At 56.3% G+C, this 18,238-nt stretch overlaps 1 protein-coding gene across 3 annotated transcripts in view; it reads left to right on the top strand.

Annotated features, from left to right (window-relative positions):
* Positions 1–18,238, top strand: part of TWIST2 (twist family bHLH transcription factor 2) — a 47,466-nt gene that overhangs the window by 23,553 nt on the left and 5,675 nt on the right. The window contains exon 2 of one of the 3 annotated variants that reach the window (XM_057503368.1): positions 2,663–3,468. The exons of the other annotated variants lie outside the window; for them this stretch is intronic. The gene's annotated coding sequence lies outside the window, so the exon portion shown is untranslated. Of the gene's footprint in view, positions 1–2,662; positions 3,469–18,238 lie in introns of those variants that run through there. 3 annotated transcript variants of the gene reach the window in all.

The raw sequence follows: 18,238 nt of genomic DNA, 5'->3' as shown, positions 1-18,238 counted from the left end.
CTGTCCCTGCTGGACGCCGGTCTGCACCAGCCCCACCCCAGTGCATTTCCAGCTGCCAGCTGGTATTTTTCTAAAGACATAAATCTTGGCCCATTGCTCTTCTGTAGAATCTGCAGAGCCTCCCCGACTGATGATAAAGAGGTGGGCATCCCTTGGATGCCCTGTGATTCAGGCAGGAGAGGTGCCTGCCCTGGGCACCCCTTGGCACATGAGCCGTCCGGTGCAAGTAGCCTGCTTGAGTGGAGTCTGTTTTGGCCTCTTTCTGCCACACTGGCCTGCTCCTCAGGGAGCCACCTGCCCTCATCCAGGCCCTGCCAATGGCTTCATGTAGGATGTGTGAAGGAGCAGTAATGAGTGAGGTCAGTCGAGGATGAAGCCAGTTGGGAACGCTGGCAGGATGGCAGAGCACGCACAAATTGCACAGGCTGACTTTCTCTCACTGCTGGAAGATTCAGGAACAATGCACAAAATGTGACGTACATTCATGGGCCTTCCTCCTCTTAAAAAGTTTGACCCATGTGGGCGAACCTTGGCGGGTGCAGTGACACCTGCAGGTTGTCACCATCTGGCCCCAGGGGACCCAGATCAGCCTCTTCACTCTGGGCTGGGACAGTAGGCCCTTCAAGGGACCCTAACGGCAGGTGAGAGGGAAGGTCCAGCTGCAGGTCCCAGCCAAGGACAAGAAGGCCAGTTCGGAGACCCCTTAATGTCCCTCCCCAGCCTCCTCCAGGGGGAAACAGATTTAGCCAAAAGATCAAAGAGGAGAAAATTAAGTCTGTGTGCTAGGGGTCAAATGTCCTAACAAAGGCTCTGCCCTGTGGCTTTACTCTTCCTGTGGCTGGTGTGTGCTTCATTAGGAAGCTGCAGAGTCGCACACCACCTTGAACAAGCACCAGCTCCCAGGGAGCTCGACATTTCAGGACAGATGGGAGCCAAGGCAATGCCGTGGGCTGCAGCTCCCCGGCGAGGGCCGCAGGAGTGCTGTGAGTCACGCCCACAGATTCCCGTGGCATCAGTCAATCAGCCGACTTTCTGGGGGTCATGGGGCTTTGAGCAGCTCTCCCCTGTCCCCAAGCACTAAAAGAGTAAATAAAGAGATGGACAGGTTACCTCACAGATCCTTGGCAAAGACCCCTGGAATGAAACAACTCGGTCCCAAGGGAAACTTTACTTTAGAAGATTCTGATACAATAGAAAAAAAGTAAAAAAAGACAAGGGAACAGGTTTCTCATGGAGCTCCCCCCACCTTGCAGGGCTGGAGGGGATGCCAGGGTGGGGGTGGGGGCCTGGCAGAGCTCCATCTCACCCCACAGGGAGGTGTCCGAGGGTGACCAGGGCTACCAGAGGGGAGTCGAGGCGAGGGGACTCTCCCTGACTCATGACTTTTTCCTTTACTCCTAAGAATTTCAAAACTGAGAGCAAAGAATAAGAAAAAATAACTGCAAAATATTTCATGAACTGTCTCCCAGAGAGACGTCAGGCTTAAAGTGTGTTCTGTCTGGATGACTCTCTTATTTCCAGGATGGTTCAGATAGAAATTAGGCACCTTGTGTGCCAGCTCCCCCTGGGGACTGAGAACTTTGTCTCCCTTTGGGGACAAAACCCCTCTTTGGGGTTAGTCCCCAACACCCAGAAACTAGTTCAGAAAAAAAGAACCCCTTTCGGAGTTTTTACCATTCTATGATACCAAAACCCTGTCCAAGATAAAAAACAATCAACAAAAAGCAACTAGACCCATATCATAAGGCATTGAGATCAAATTCTAGGTAAAGTGTAAGAAAAATAAATTTAGCAGTGTTTCAAATGAATAAGGCACGTGACTAGGAGAATTTATTTATGGACTGGAAGGGTAATTTAGCGCTCTGGTACCTTTGCTAGGGTTTTGACTTACTCTGACATTAAAACTGTTCACCGTCTTCACCTCAATTCAGCATATCCACAGTCCCAAGAGGAAATAATCGCTTCAGTAAATGCTGAAAATGCAGTTGAGAACATTTAACATATTTTGGATATTAAAATCTCTCTTTTTGGTAATTTAAACCTCCATAAGCTACAATAAAAAGATTCTTTCTCACCTTCATAGAGAGCATCTATTTCAGAAGCGATGTCACAGTGAGGTCACTAAATATAAGCCAAGAGTTTTCACAAATATACTGTTTTGTTACATTGCCTTGAACTTTTAAAATGATTCTGTAAACAAGAAAAAGAAATAGAGTTAGGTCTACTAGAAAGCAGAACAATACAAAATACTGTTTGGAGATAAAACAATTGTCTACCAGGAACCTTGTCCCCCACCCATTCCCCAAAACAGAAATCCATTCAAAACCATTCAAAGCAATTTTGAGGGGAGGCCAATTACTAATTGATGATAATTTTTAAAACATACTCATACATGTCAGCAATAACTGATCAGATCATATAATGAAACAAAAAGATGCCGTTCACAAAAACAAAAAATACAATACCTCCTCTACACTTGATGAGAAAGGTAGTGAACTTTTTTGAAGCAAATCTCTCAGCTTTGCTAACAATTTTTTTTGAATGAGAAACTCTGCTTACTATAAGGCTGTTTGGAAATACATATTATTGTGAACATGCCATTTATTTCCCAACCTAATTAATATATTTAATATGATCTTTAATGCAACAAAATTATTTCCAGGTGCACATGGAAGACCAAGATGGCAAACATATCTGAAAATGTATGATGAAGAGCAATAAATGAAGAGAAAGTCCTGGCACTGCCAGATACCTTTCAGGGCTCCTGTATTGAGATTGGCATGGGGCGGGGGCAGGTTGAGGACTGAAAGCAAACAGAATGAAATAGGACCACGGAGAACTTAGGGACAGCCTGGCTGTCTGTCACACTCAGGGCAGGTATACGGCACAGTTTCCATGAGTGTAATTCCAGAAGGCTGGGGTCTGCTGGGTCTGTGCAGGAACAGCCATGGCGATTGTGAAGGCCAGAGTTCTCTACCTGCACCCCCAGCTCTCCAGGGGGTCCTCCGCTTGGCTGCACCCCGCCCTTGTTCACGAGCCAGCAGTGCAGCAGTTAATGCCCAAATCTCTCTGTTGTCAGTGGGGTGCAGGGCATGCGCCACACAGCCTGGCCCAGACCCCTTGTCATAGGTCATCTGGGACACCCGGGCACAGCCCACTCTGGCTTTTCAGAGTTTCAGGGATGCTTTACTTTTCCCCACAATGTTCTAACCTAGGGTTAAATGGCAACCAAGGACTATAAAGTCTAGAGCATCATGAAAAAGTGGGTGGCTCCCTGCCCAGGCCCAGCAGGCCTACCTGGCAAATCACAGCCCTGCTCAGGTCTGGGTGGGCACCCGGTGCCTGGCCGCTGTCAGAGACAGCCTCCCGGATGCTGACAGTGCAGGTGGAGGGCCGGCTTGATCTGTTTTCCAGGTGACACTGCCATCCCCATTTAATGTGGAGTCTTTTCCCGCGGGAGATGACGCAGAATGAAAGCATTTCCTCAGGACAATATTGACGCATGGTTTTAGCCTTAAACACCTGGCTGCCTGTGACCATGCGGGCAGGTTGCGTGGGGAGGGGAGGATATTGGTCCAGCATGATGGGGTCTGCGCAGCCAGCTGGAGCCTCGTGCATCATCTCCTCACAGCTGATGACTGCCTCTTTGTCTTCGTACCGTTACATTTAATGTTAATGTTAGTGGCATCATGAGGATTCATCTGTCAGACATGCCAAGTGAGGGCATGATTGTGTAGAAGGGCTGAGACACCCAAGCGATGCAAAGTGAGACCTCAGTGTGAAGGATCCTGACTGCAGGTCAAGGGGCAGCACACGCTTCACGCAGAGGAGGAATCCAGCAGGCCTGGGAGGCAGGAGGGTCCAGTGCTGTCCAGTCCACTGGGCACACGCTCCCTGCCAGCTCCCTCCCCGCCGAGCCTATGCCCCCCATGTCGGGTCAGCCCTGTCTTCGCTGGCCCCGCATGGTGGAGAGGTGTGGGGTCAGTGATCTCCTGATGACATCCATTATCAGGTCCTCTTGGACCGAGTGCCAGTGGGTGGATGCCCCTCATAAGGTGACGTCCCTGCCCCAGGACCCAGGACAGTCCCAGTGGGTCCTGGTCTCTGATCCTGATTATTAACAGTGCCCCCGTTCATGCCCAACATCATCTCACTTTAGATGCTGCATCATAGGGTCATCCTGTCTGCAAACACACACACACACTCCCTCAGGCCGTGCTGCAGCACTGGGCCATGACTTGGGGGCTGTGTGTGCATCAGAAGGTATGTGGACATGCCCAGCTAGGGAGGCGTGTGCTAAAAATCCCTCCCCTGTGATTCTGGTGGCCTGGCCCACCCCACAAACCAGGGGTCTGGTGTCAAGCCGTGGGGTAATGGGGAGCAGCAGGGCCCCGACCTGAGCCGAGCACCAGCCCCGGGGCTGTGGACCTCACTCTGCCAGCCCACCTGGGCCCCGTGGAGGGGAGGTGGGATTCAGCAGGGGCTTCTTAGGGCCACTCGAAAGGATGGTCCCTGCAGAGGGGCCTCAGTGGCTCCCATTTCGGGGGGGCCTGCTGAGGACAGCAGAGGTGCCCATGTGGGTGATGGGCCACGACATGTGGGGAGGGACTTGGGAGGGGTTCCCCAGGGTGAGTGTAAGCCTGGAGGGCAAAAGAGGACCCCTGACAGAGCCCTGGGCTGGCAGCATGTTGTGCTGGGAGCAGGGGGTATCATTGTTAACATTACCACCCCGTGCACGTGGGCCCCACTGCCCAGACGGAGGAACTCGGTGTCACTTCCCTCTTTTCCATGAGCCCCGACAGAGGGTGCTTTTGGCATGAACGAGGGGGGCCATAGAGAGCAAGTCAGCACCTCCACGCCCTTCTGCTCGCCCACTCACGCCTTCACCCCGTCACCCACGCCCTCTGCCTGCCCCAGCTGTAGGGAGGGTCGCCACCAGGCTCCCACCTGGGTGGGCTCAGAGCGGGCCCGCCTGCTGTCTGGCTGGGCTCTCATCCCCGTCACGGCCCAGTCCCTCTCGCCCCTGCCCTGGTGTCCCGAGGCGTCTGCAGGCCTGGACGGGTTCCAGGGGAGCTCTGTGTCTGCAGGCATTCACCAGGCAGTGCTCTCTGAGGGCACCTCTGGGCACGGCAGGGGCTGCAGGGAGGAGGAGGCACCCACCCGCCCAACGCCCGGGCCTTCCATCCACGGAGCTATGTGGCCTCCCAGCATCTCCACGAGTGAGGTGCTGGCCCGTCTGTCTGCCTGCCTGTCTGTCTGTCACACAGTCCGTCTTGCTTACGGGGCGCACGAGTCAGGATTTCAGTCCAGGCCCCCGGGGCTCCCAGCCTCCTCTCCCCGCGGGGCTCCCAGCCTCCTCTCCCCGCGGCTCTGTGCTCTCTGGGACTCTTTCTGGCACCGTGCTGCCCACCTGCGTTAACTGGCCTTCCTGACTCGCCGGGACCACAAATAAGATGGTAGCTGGAAAACAGATCAGTGCTTCTCCACTTTGGTTCTGTGGCCCGAACAGAAATGCAGAAGCCGTGTGTCCTTCGCCGCCGTGCCAGTGTGCCCTGCTGTGCACAACAGGCGGCACTGGGGATACGTGTGAATGTCGTCTGGGGTGCTGTGGGCTCGTGGTGCTGTGATTTCTGGGCCCCTGGGCTGCTCTGACTGGTCTTCTGAGCAGCAGCCACTCACACTCAGCTCGGCTCCCCCCGCCCCTTGCTGCGCTGGCCCCTGGACCGAGGAGTTAATGATCTGCAAAAACACTCCGATTCCTGGGGAAGCTCCTGGAAAGGAGCGGGTTTGTTTGTGACTCACACTGTGCTTTGTTCCCGGTGAGGGAGCTTCCTGGGCCACCGCCCCGCGCCCTGTGAAGGGACAGCCCCAAGTGAAGAGGTCTCTGAGGAGAAGGCTTCTTTTAACGAACAGAAGCGTGCTTCCCGAGCAGCTCTTCAGAAACCCGGAGCAGCCCTGGGCCCTTCTGGGTTTGGCAGCGGCCCTGACCTCTTGCCCTCGTGTGCGACTGGTCACAGCCTCGTGTGCACTGGGGCGGGTCGCCCAGTGTGGCCCAAGGAACAGAACCTGAAATCGTGTGGCCAGAGATGCCCTGAGTACCTATGGCCGCCCGTCCTGACCCCAAGGTGAGACGGGGCCGGGCAACCTGCGGTCAGTGCGGCCCCAGGACAGGAGTGGCTTCCGGCCAGGTGGACGTGAGCGTGTCCTCGCTGGTTCTCCCCTCCGCCTTTATTTTTCCACTGATTCTTCTGGAGAGCCGGGTGAGGCCTCTGTGTGCCTGGCCCTGCCTGTCTGCTGGGGATGCTGGGGCTCTCGGGGGCAGAGCCCTGCTCTGTGATGGTGGTCGGGCTGGGGGCTGTGCTCCGCCAGCAGAAGTCACCCTTGTGGCCTGTCTGTCCTCACCACCCTGTGAGCGCTGGTGGGGGCCAGCAGAGCCCCACGGTGGGGTAGGTGGGTGCCTGCACCATGTTACTCATTTTTAAATTCTCTGCTGATTTAAAACCCACTTGCGCTCACTTCTGCAGCCGCTTGTCTCCAAGGGGCGGGGCTGACTTGACATTAAACAGGAACAGTAAGGAGAGAAGACGGAGAGAGAGATGGGAGAAGGGACAGGAGACCAAGAGAAATGGGGGCCCCAGATGGTCCAGCCCAGCTCTTAGGGCTCCTTTAATTCCACAAGAAGGAAAAGGATTGGGATCTTGAAGACAGATTCAGCATTTGAGCAGAAGAATTTTCTGGAAGCCTGGCCAGGGAGGAACTCTGGGCAGGCAGAGGAAGGTGAATAGGAGGTACCCCCAGGTTCAGGGCGTTCAGAGAGGGCACGTGGATGCCTGGAGAGGCAGGCGGCGGGTCAGGAAGAAGCTGGCAGGGTGTCTGTGCTGGATTCCCAGCTGTGAACGCGCGTTACTGGCTGTTCTCTCCTTTGCATCTGCTGGACTTCAGGGACTAACTGTGACTGAGTCCCTCGCGGCAGCCAGGAGGCCAGAGCCGCGGGCCCGGTCAGTCCGTCCTCCCTGCAGCATAAGACGCCACGGCCTTTCCCTCGTGTTGTCTGGATTCCTTCTAGCCTCCTTCAGAAATCTCCCCCCGAACCAGGCTCCCCCACCCCCAAAGAAGGTGCTCAGAGTCCTCACCCTGAGGAGAGGGATTTATCAGATACCAGCTGAGCCCCCCCCAGCCAGAGGTGGGAGTCAGCACTCAAATCTTTTGAGATTCTAAAATATCATGAGTCCCCCAGGACTATGGAGACCCCTGAGCCAGATCCCCTGCTTCCATCCGGGAGAATGAAGGTCCAGCCTGTGAGCCAGATGTGGCCAAGGTCGCTTGGACAGCAGGTGGCAAAGGGAGACAGGAGGGCTTGGCCTGGTCCAATGGAACCTGCTGTGCACCAAGGGCGAGTTCCAGAGCTGGAGTCCCGAGACTGCTGGTGTGGGGCATCTCCCTGCCCCTGCCCCCTCTGTACCTGTGCTGGGAGAGCCTGAAAGGAGGTCTGAGCAATGGTGTGATTAGCAGTGGGCTGGAGGGGCGCGGCTACCTCGGACACATGCCTCCAGGCAGGCCTGGGGCTGGCGTGAGCAGCACCCTTGTGCTGAGGTGTGAGATGGTGAGGCGGGTCGGAATATCATCTAATTACAGAGAAGGGCTGAGAGAAGGGGCCGGGGTGCCACAGACCCACCCCCAGTGCGGGCAGGGCTGGACGGAGGCGGGGTCCCACTGGTGCTGGGCGGTGGGGGAGCCTGCTGACGGGCTGGGAATGCCTGCCCCCTACACCCAGCCTGCTCCTGGAGGAAGATTGCAGGGCTGAGCTGAACACACTCAGTTTTCTCTTCCCAAGCCCACCAATCACTGGCCACTCCAGCTGCCCCAGGTGGCAGGGGTAAGAAGCCGGTGGGCGGGGGAGCAGGGGTTTCTTCCGCTGACCCCCTCTGGGGTGGGCAAAAACATCTAGTGTAGGATCCACAGAAAGACCCGCCCGCCTGAGAAGCCCAGAGCAGTGTGGGGGCCATCCTGGACTGCTAGAGCCTTCTTCAGCTTCCCAAGCCTCTCCGTTCTCAGATAGCTACCACACAGCAGAGATGGCGGGGACGCTGGGCCACCTCCCTCTCAGGGTCTCTGCTACCTGCTCTTCAGAGCGGCCTGCCTGGCTGCTCTCAGGCCCTGGGGGCGCTGGGGGCTGGAGGGTCCTCTCCCCTGGGCCGTGGTCCTCTCTGCTCGACCTTCTCCCTCTCAGCGCCCACACGGTGCCCCAGGACCCTGATGAAGGCTGCCTGGTTCAGCCAGCTCGATTCAGTCCAGGTGCAGAGGAAGGAAATGAAGAGCCAGCCTCCTGTGGGCTTATTGCGCACGCTTGGCCCAGGGAAGGATGCAGCCCAGAGATGTTCTTCATGCCTGTGCCGCTTACGGCTGCCTAGTGCTCCCCATGGCTCTGCCCAGGAGAAGGTGTCTGGGTCCGGGCGCTGTGCCTCCCGCTGTCTTAGCAGGGGTGCTGGTCAGCAGAGCAGCCGAGACTGTGCGACCGCTGAGCCTGACGGGGGAGCCCCTCATCCGGAGCTCCCAGGACCCTGCAAACCCTATTGAAAAAGCTTCTGCGTAGCCCTGGGGAGATGAAGGCACCGTTATGGGAACATGTTAAGATCACTTTCTAAAGGGAAGCAAGGTGTTTTTTACATTTTAAAGGTATTTGTAATTTTAGCTTACAATCATATTACTAATCACTTTCCCACTGAGACCTAAGACACTCAGGGGCTCCTCTACAGCCCACAGAACAGCCCCGAGGTTCCCCCCTCTTGTGGGGCCTGAGTCCGGGGCTGCCAGTGAAATGACATTAACCCTTGAACCCCTGTAAATATTGAAGGTCGTCGCTTTACTTAATGTTAGTTATGTCTTCAACTCAACAATTAAAATACCTGAAACTCAAGCCTGACTGTACTGAGCGGAAAGTGGTTTCTTTTCACATCCTCTTGTTTCACTAAAATATTTTCATTTATGCTTCTCTAGTCTGTGAGACATGGTATGAGGGAGAATTCATCTTTCTTTTCAGAAGATACCACAGAATTGCTGGTGCTTTAAAGATGAACAGACTATATGTCCCAGGGGAACCTTCACGCCAAGGACACCGTGCTGCCCTCCTGAGAACCAGGTGGCCGTCACTTGGAGGAGAGAAAATCAGGGGTGGCTCTTTGCAGCCCCATGATATGTCCCTTGGCCCCACACCACCTCAGTAGGACAGGCATGTCAGTCAGCAGTGAGGACCCCACTGTCATCAGCTTAGGGCGGAATGTGCATCACTGTTCACCTGAGGGCTTCCCCTATTGCTGGCTTTAATGAACACCTCACTGTTTCATCTGGCGTCTTGCTCTCCACACCCTTTCCCCGTAATACTGAGCTTCCTGGCCACGAGTTTGCTACCTGGAAATCTTCAGGAGTCTGATCCAAATATTTGGCAAAGATTCATGTGACTGAATTATCGGACAGTTTCTCAGGTGGCCATCTACAAATTACTTTTTGTGTTTGCTATAGCCTTGTTTAAAACCTTGAGGCAAACTGGTTGGTACACGCGAAGCCTGCCTGTCCCCGTCACACTGCTCAGGACGCCTGCGCAGGATCTCTCGTGGTCCTGGAGCCGCAGGCAGGTGCCCTTTGCTTTGTGAAGTATTTGCCTGGGAAATTGTCTAAAGTGAGTCATTTCAGATTCATTTTCAGAGGAGCTCAATTTCTACAGGCACTTCCATTAAAGTTTTTTTATTTGTCCTCAGACTTTTCCAGGGTGTAGCCATGGTGTCCTTTATTTGTTTACTGAATGTGGGTCTCCATATTCCACATTTCCCTAAAGTAGCTCATATTAGATGTTGAAAGCCTTTGGGTCGTTTGCACTTATGCTAAGCATTATTTGACTTCTAATCTCTGGTCCAAGGTGTGTGAGCTTGTTTGCAGGGTCCTGCCTCCATTTCTGGTTTTGTTGACGCGTTCTTGTCTCTACTGGCTTTCGTCCTCTCTACTTGCTTACAAGTTAGTGCTTTATTTTAGAGTGAATTCACCCTAAATTCCTTAAGACTGCACAGAACATCTGTATCACATCTATTTATTGACAAAGCTTGATTAAAGGGAGTCTAGAAAGAAAGGTCAGTTTCTGGATCAGCAGTTTAAAGTAGATGACTGAATTCCCTTATAAACACTGACATGGATGCTGTTTTCCATATTCATAGGGTCTGTTTCGGCAAAGGAAATTACTATAGGATGTTCAGCTGGGGTTCAAATGGTAATTAAATGCATTAAAATGGGCAGATAGGAGAAGGGGTTCCCTCTTAAGGAGCAGTAGTCTTTGATTTAGTTCAGAACTATTGTAGCAAATATCCAGAGCCATCAGCTGCTCAGCTTAATAATAACTCCACATTTTGTTTTCTGTATCTTAGCTCTGCTATCTTTCGAATAAAAGTAGTCATCTCCAGCTTCTGGAATTGGGAATATCGTTGCAATCAATGAAAAAGTACTCGGGAGTATTTGGGAACACACACAGCTGTGCGGGTCACGTGTGCATCTGTGATTCCCGGGCCAGTTCACCAGAAAGGAAGCAGCTGGAAGTGTTGCTTGACATTCACGGGATCAGGAATGTTCTTTGAAGAAGAGGGATTTTAGCACCTCCCCTGGGTATGTCCTAGCGCCCGCTCCCTGAGTTGCAGCAGGTTCTGGGGTGAAGGAGGCTGCTCTCCATCTACTCTCGAATCCTTGGCCGTCCCTGGAGCTCCTGGGTTCAGCAGGGACGTGGAGGCAGACAGAAGCCACTCCCACAAGAGTAGCTGGTGTGACGGAGCTGTGCTTAGCCCCGGGCTTTGCCCGCCTTCTGGGTGACAGGACAGCTAGTGACAGTGTGTGTGTATGATCTCTACCCCCAAACTGTGAAGTCAGTACATAAGACTGGAGCAAGCTTGGGACCAAGGTGACCCCCTCAGAGAGAGAGAGAGTGTGTGCGTGCATGTGTGCGTGCGTGTGCATGTGTGTGCGCGCGCATATGTGTGTGTGCGCGTGCATGTGTGTGCATGTGTGCGCACGCATGTGTGTGCACGTGTGCATGTGTGTACCCGTGTGCATGTGTATGCGTGCGTGTGCATGTGTGCATGTGTGTGTGCGTGTGCATGTGTGTGCGCACACATATGTGTGTGTGCATGTGTGTATGTGCGTGTGCATGTGTGTATGTGCGTGTGCATGTGTGTGTGCGTGTGTGCATGTGCGTACCCACGTGTGCATGTGTGTGTGCGTGCATGTGTGCGTGCGTGTGCATGTGTGCGTGCATGTGTGTGTGTGCGTGCGTGCGTGTGCATGTGTGCGTGTGCATGCACGTGCGTGTTTATGTAGTACTCAAAGAAAACTCTTTTTGTATTTACACTATAAAATCAGGCTACTTGAGTTATTTAACCTGAAGTATATGGTCAGTGACGTCGGTGCCTGAGGCGCGGAGCAGGATTCTGTCCCTCGAACGCCAGCAGCCTCATTGTTAATGACTTCTCTGAACGTGAGCGATCGCTGAGGGCTTCTTAAAATTAAGTGAGCAGGAGCCCGCGCGCCTGTGGAGCAGGTAGAATCAGCCCATTTCATAGATGAGGAAGGTCTCGCAGAGGAGACATGAGCGGGCTGTGCGCTCACAGGCTGACCATGGGGCTGCGGGACTCCCCAGCTTCAGGCCGGGGTCCCACCCGCTGCAGCAGAGCAGGAGCTCCAGGGCTGCTGGCTTCCCCAGGGTGACCCGCAGGGCGTGCTTCCGTTTGTTCTCACAGGCTTTGCTCTGACGGTCCTCGGCATAGGAGGCCAGTTAAGAGCCCGCGATTTCACGAAGCCTGTGATAAAGAGGGGATGCGTTCTGTGTATCGCACAATCTAGGGGGTTGGAAGTTTGAACCCCAGAAACAAAGTGTTGGGAATGAGCTCTGTCTGCAAGAATCTGATAGATGTCCCGTCCCTTTTAGGAAGAGCACAGGTAACACGTTTTCCAGAGGCAGCCCCAACTCCAGGTGCTTTAAGATTAGCAGGGTGACCCTGATAGTGTCCAGAGGGTGGGACCCCTGGTCGACTCCCTGTGCCCACAGCAGAGCCTCCTTCTGACACCCATGGGATGCAGCTCTCAACACATGTCCTGGCTGGTGACACGCTGGAGCACCCATGCGGGCATCCTGTTCTTCTTGGGTTAACTGGGGGCTCTCTGGGCACTAGCCTCCTCCTCCTGCCAGTCTGGATTCCTGCCTCAGCTTCTGTTTCTGTACCCACTGTCCCTAGTAAGCTTTGTGGGCTCCCAGGGGTTCGAGGTCGGTTGGGGGCTGAACAGGAGGGTGGGGGGGTGCAGGCTGTGGGACGTTCTTCCCCTGGCAGATCTACTAGGCCAGCAAGCAGGGCTGACCGCTTCACCCCGGAAGAAGGAGCCGAGGTCGCGAAAGGCATGTGGAGGCCCAGGGATAAGGCAAGTGGAAGTGCAAAGGTCAGGGGCCCCCCTTGGCTTGAGGCACCTCACCCTGGAGGCTTGCGCATTTGCCAGGTGAACTGCCTGTCTGATAAACCTGCTGTTGTTGGGGTCTTTGCTGTCTCGCTGTCCGCTTGCCCTTGGAGAGATCTGAGTGCCTCTCCTGTGGGGCTCATCTTGCCGAGATGTCCTTCTGGTCTAGCAGCGGCCGAGTGCAGGGAAGCGGCTTGCAGGAGAAGCTGTCTTCAGGGCAAGCGCGAGGGGGAGCCCACCGGAAGGTGCCAGTGAGATGCTCCTGGACCACCTGCCCTCCTCTGCCGCTCCTGGCGGCCTTCACCCCGTGTGCCTTCTGCCTTATTTCATGACATGCCAGCGTGTCGCCTGGCTTGCGTGACACCCGCCCTGCAGCCCGCCTTCCCTCGGCCCCCAGAGCCTCGGCTCTGCCAGGCCACCTCCAGGGGCGTCGGTTCTTTCCCGGCCTCAGCGCGGAGCCACCCCAGCCACCAGCCCAAGAACCCAGGGTTGCTCACTCCTCCTGTCCTGCTTCTAAGAGCTGATTTTGCTGACCTGGGGGCAAAGTCTTCCACACTTGAGTACGTGCTGGTTGGTTTCTAAGCATGATGTGTTTCCCAGCAGAGATCAGTTTTATTCACAAGGTGCCAAAATTTGAGAATGTGAAATGGGCAGAAAGTAACTGAATCCAGAGTTTGGGAAGCAAAAGGCTTTTCCTGTTGACAAAGGGCAGGTTAGCCAAGCCCCCGGCTGCTCTCCTGAAAGCTGTGGTACCTGCAGTGCCTGGAGTGCACCCTCCACTCCGGGGACCTGTGTGCTGTTGGTTTTTCCAAATCCATTATGTATCTTAAGCGTCTGCTGAAACCAGGGTTCCCAGATTTGCAGGACTGAGGATTGGGTCACACTGGGGTCTCCCCATCACTTAGTGAGATTTTTCATCCTTCTGAATATGCTTGAGTTTATGCATGTTATTTCAAAAGTCACATATTTTATCTGGGTTGTTGGAGAAAAGATGCCCAATAAAATAGAGTTAGGCATGATTATATCTGTAAATAGTGTAACATTTTAAAAATTGCTTACTTTTCTGAGATTAATTTTGGGAACTACAAGCCGGCAGTGTTTAAGGGAGAACTCGTCATCAGAGCCCATTCATTGCTGGAAAACACTTTTATTGCCCCACTTTTTATATCATTCAGGGGAAAGAGTCTCAGAAATGCTCCTTTGCCCTCCCAGGGCCTGTGCTGCTCCCCCACGTGAGCCGGGTTCCTCCTGAACAGACAGTTCCTCCGCTGCGTGAGGAACAGCTTTGTGCCGTTCCAAGCCTCCGTGTGTCTGTGTTGGAACGGGGACTGTGCCAGCACCTCCTCCAGGAGACTGCTGAGGCCTGCGGCGGGTCCCGTGTGCAAGCCGGGGCCTGGCCCCAGGGGCACTGGGCGTTGGCTGCCGTCATCCCGGGTCCCGGCGTCAGCACCTGGCCCCATTCCACTGCCCCTGCTTCCCCTGGCCACCTGGCTGCCCCACACGACGGGGCCCCGTGGCTCTCTCCGAGGGGGTCCTCCCTCCAGCAGGGGGCGCAGCTAGCCAGCTGCACACGCCGCCTTACTGGCCAGCCAGGCTCGGCTCCCAGCACCTGACCCTCTGCACCCCCACATGCCTGCATCCCCAGTTCTGTCATGGAGAATGAGCCCTGGGTGTGGATCTGGGGGACCGGATTCAAATTCTAGCAAAGCAAGTTACCTGTTTCCTCACTTCTTCTACGGGGGGTGGGGGGTCACATCAGCTTCCCTCATAAGCTGCATCTGGAGCCCCCAGTCCCTTCTTGGGTTCAGAGCCGAAACCTGCTGGGTGAACCTCGCCTTCAGAGCGTCCTGAGAGTTCCTGCCGTTCAGCACGATGACCACTGGCTTCCCCCCAGGTGCTGCCCTGGGGTTTCCTACGCAGCCCTGGGGTCACCTCATCCTTTCCCAAGCCACAGCCCTGGGTCTGCTCTCGCCCTTGCCGATTCTCCAGCACTGCACCGCCCTCCTGGGGTCCTGCCCCACCTGAGGCCCTGCGGTCAGGCGTCTTGGCCTCAGCATCCCTTTGGGCCCAGCCCACGGTTATCTCTGAAAAGCAGGTCTGGTCACGAGTGCCCCTTACACTTCCTCTATCTCCCTGGTGCCCCATGGGGACCTGCCAGTCTCTGCCCCGCCCCTGAGTCCCAGCTCACCATCCCCCCCCAGATCCTCACCTCCCCCCAGGCCCCCTCGCATGTGCCCCTACACCCTGACCTCTGCCTGGGAAGCCCTCTCACCCTTCCACCAGGGACCAGACGTCCTGGAAGACCCAGTTGCAGCCCCCGAGTCTCTGAAGAGCTGCCCAAAGCCCCGCGGCTTGGGTGTCACGCCTTCCCTGTACTTGCAGACCTTTATTAGTGCCCCTGCCATATGATGCTGTGTCACTTACATGTATAGCATATATTCATGTTTTACAGAAAAATGGTTGTATGTCTTTGTGTACTTGCGTTATACCTTTATTAGAACACTTACTACATTTTACTGTAATAGATTGTTGTCTGTTCCTGAATGAACTGGTTGAGACGGGAACCAAGTTGAGTGCCAGCACCCGGCAGTGCGCCTGGCTCACTGGGCCACCGACTAATGTCCTCTTGAGGGGCTGCTGCCCTCACTGCGAGGGGGTGTCTTCAGATACTCATTGATCAGATGTGTAGAGACATGTATTAAGTCAGTGCCTCTGGGCTGGGACCCGTGTGGCAGGTGTGGGAATGAAGTCAGTCATATGAGGGGGGTATTTCCAGCCCAGGGCTCAGCTGACCTGCGTTCTGGTGGTGATTCTGCACCCGCCTGGTGACGTGGGATAAGTGGTCAGTCCCCAGGGCCAGGCCCTTCCCTGCATCTCTGAACTGACATCACTGGGTGGTCGTCTCTAAAGGCACCTCCTGCACTGCCAGCCTGAGGCAGGTGGCTTTTCACTCCACCCCCTTCCACCCGTGGGTTTTATTTGGAAGCTGAATTTAGTGACATCTGCAGAAGTCATAATGCACCCGTCGAAGTAGTCCCTGGGTCCGGAGGCCCTGCATCCCTGCAGGAGGCTGCATCCCCTCTTGCAACCTGCCCCTGGCTGCTGGCCACACCATCTCGGAAGCTTGGGAGTGCCCCGTGCAGCATCCCGCGGCTCATGGAGGAGAAATGGGAAGGCCGCCTGGGGAGGGAGGCTGGACGGGCTGGGTCCTGAGATCGCCAGCGGGAGCCCTGGGCCGCCATGCCGCAGATTCCTGGGAACCGGGCAGGGCCAGCCCAGAAAGCCAAGGGGCTACTGGGGCGGGCTCGGCAGGGCGGGTCCCTCGAGGACGTGACACAGGGAGGCACCGAGCCGAAGGGATCGGCAGGCAGAGGCAAGCTGGCCCTCTCCCCAGGCTGCTCTCAGGCTGACTTCTCCTTGGCAGAGGGCCCTTCCAGACACGGCCTGAGTCCCCGAAGCCAAGCCCAAGGACAGAGGGAGACAGAGAGACAGCTGTGCTTCCAAGCTGGCGGGGAGCTCCCTCCCGGAGGAGCACCGCCAATAGCTCTGCTATAGGCCACCAGGGAGCCCCGGCATCATAAATATGGTCACTGCTAGCAGAATTCCTCTTTTTCTCACACATGGCAGGTGGGCCAGGGTCAGAAGCCCAGAGTCACAGAGCTGGGAGAGCCAGGGCCCCCTCGCCTGCCTTCACCCTGCCCTCTGCCCGCCGGGAGTGCAGGGCCCCACACAAGTGGCACCTGCAGGTGTGAGGCTTGTCACAGGGGCAGAGGGACCAGAGGGCACAGGAGGAGCTGGGGCAGCAGGAGCAGACGGGCCCGCTCCCTCCAGACACACGGCCATTGCCGGCATCAGAGCTGCCTCCCCAGACATCTCGCCCCGACCTGCCTCGCAGGAGCTCTGGGGCTTGGAGACGCGGAGGTCTCTTCCGAGCCGTGTGGAGTGGCCAGCGCCCCAGGCATTCCTCTGCATGGCCGCAGACGCCCATCACCCGCTGCCGTCCTAGGAGATGTATGGGCGTGATGGGGGCTCCTGCCGCCCAGCCCTTCCTGGGAAAGCAGGCCCTCCAAAGGGGAGTGGGCCGGGCCCCGCCCTGAAAAGAAGCTCCTGGGTCTTAATCCTGGCCTGAGCTGCAGCCCCGAGGCCTCCTTGCCTAATGAGACCACTGGCCTAATGAGAATCGCATGGCCGTGGCCTCCGTCTGGCTTTTCGAGAAAGGGCCCAGATCTGTCTGCTGATTCCTTCTGCCAGCAAAGGGAGACCAGGGTGTCCTGCCTGTCACAGCCACGGCTTGGTTCAGGGACTGCTTATAGACAGCTTCTTCCAGGGTGGGGACAGCCAGGGCAGGGAGGGCCTGGGCAAGGGAATGAGTGGCTGGGCTCGGCCATCTAGAAGGACCTTGTACAAAGGAATGAATCTCACACCTCCAGTTGCTTCTGGATTTGCATTTGTCAGGGAGACGGACCGCCAGCCTTCCACTCACCCTCCCCAGTGCCCCCACCCTCCTTAGGGGCGTTCACAGGGTCCTTGCATTTCTGCTTTAAAAGTCAATTGCAGTTCATTGTGCCTGCCGACCCACAGAGGATGGGCAGGACCCCACCTGCCACTGTCTTAGAAGTGGGGGTAAATTTTGTGATTAGGCATTTCGAGTTCTCTGTCCTTCCAACCCTCTGCTGCACAGAGGTCGGCAGGGCCAGGAGGGCCGTGAACTGCGAGCCCCGCCGTTGTCCATGGGCTGCCCTCCCCCCGCCCAGCAAGGCCGGTTGGACCTGCCTCTCCCAGGGCCAGGTGAGCCTGGCACTGCCCGCTCGGGGACAGTCCTGGGTGCAGCCTGCTGCTCTTCCCGGTGTCCCAGCCTGGCTGGACCCACCTGCAGACCCAGCCGGAGGGAGCCTCTGCATTCTCTCCCCGAGAGCAAAACCCCTCATTTCCTTTGTGTGTGCACAGGCATTTGTCCCACCAGCAACTTCTGGGGCAAGGCAGCCCTGGGAGAGCAAGGTTTGTCCACCCTGGCGGGGCCGGCAACAAGCAAGGAGGCTGCACAGACCAGCCTGCGCTTGGAGCCCAGAGCCCCCTTCAAGCCCCTACCCAGAGGGAAGAAGAAAAAACCCCCTTCAGTGGGCGGGGTAGCCCTGCTCAGTGTGCCTGGGGGCCTGTTCCTGGCACCACTGGTAGTTCAGCCCATTTGGACGCAGGTTGTCTGCACGGCTGTGTCTGCTTTGTGAACCGAGCACCCCCAGGCCTTCTGCCCACGGTGGGACCGGGAGTCCTGCGTGTCTGGCTGAACTGGGCTCTCGGGCAGAGCTGCAGCCGGCCGGCACCCCTCAGGGCCTGGCTGCCAGCGGTGGGACAGCCCCAGCAGGCAGCCTCGAGATGCCCAGATCTTGTTCCAGACTTGTCTCTAACCAGCTGTGTGCCCTGGCAAGTCGTGGCATCTCAGGGGCAGTCCAGCTCTGCCCAGGGATGTGACGAGGCAGGCCGAATGGGCTCAGCCCGTGTCTTCAGCTTGAGAAGCAGCTTAGGAGCTGGAGACTATGCCAAACACAGGTGTGGGGTCCCGGTCCTGGGCGGGGCCCGACCGTCTGTGTTCCTCACGCACTCCCGCCCCACGCCGATGCTGCCGGCCAGGGGCCCCCTTTGGAGCGGCAGAAACCGAGAAGCACGCGAGCCTAAGAGCACATCTCGGAGGGGGCCGGGCGCGTGGCTGCTGGGCGCCCGGCGCCGCCGTGTCTGCCTGATCTCCCCACTGTAGTCCCTC

The sequence above is a fragment of the Manis pentadactyla genome, chromosome 6 (genome assembly GCF_030020395.1).
Source record: "Manis pentadactyla isolate mManPen7 chromosome 6, mManPen7.hap1, whole genome shotgun sequence".
Classification (NCBI taxonomy): domain Eukaryota; kingdom Metazoa; phylum Chordata; class Mammalia; order Pholidota; family Manidae; genus Manis; species Manis pentadactyla.
This window is presented reverse-complemented; position numbering and strand designations above follow the sequence as displayed.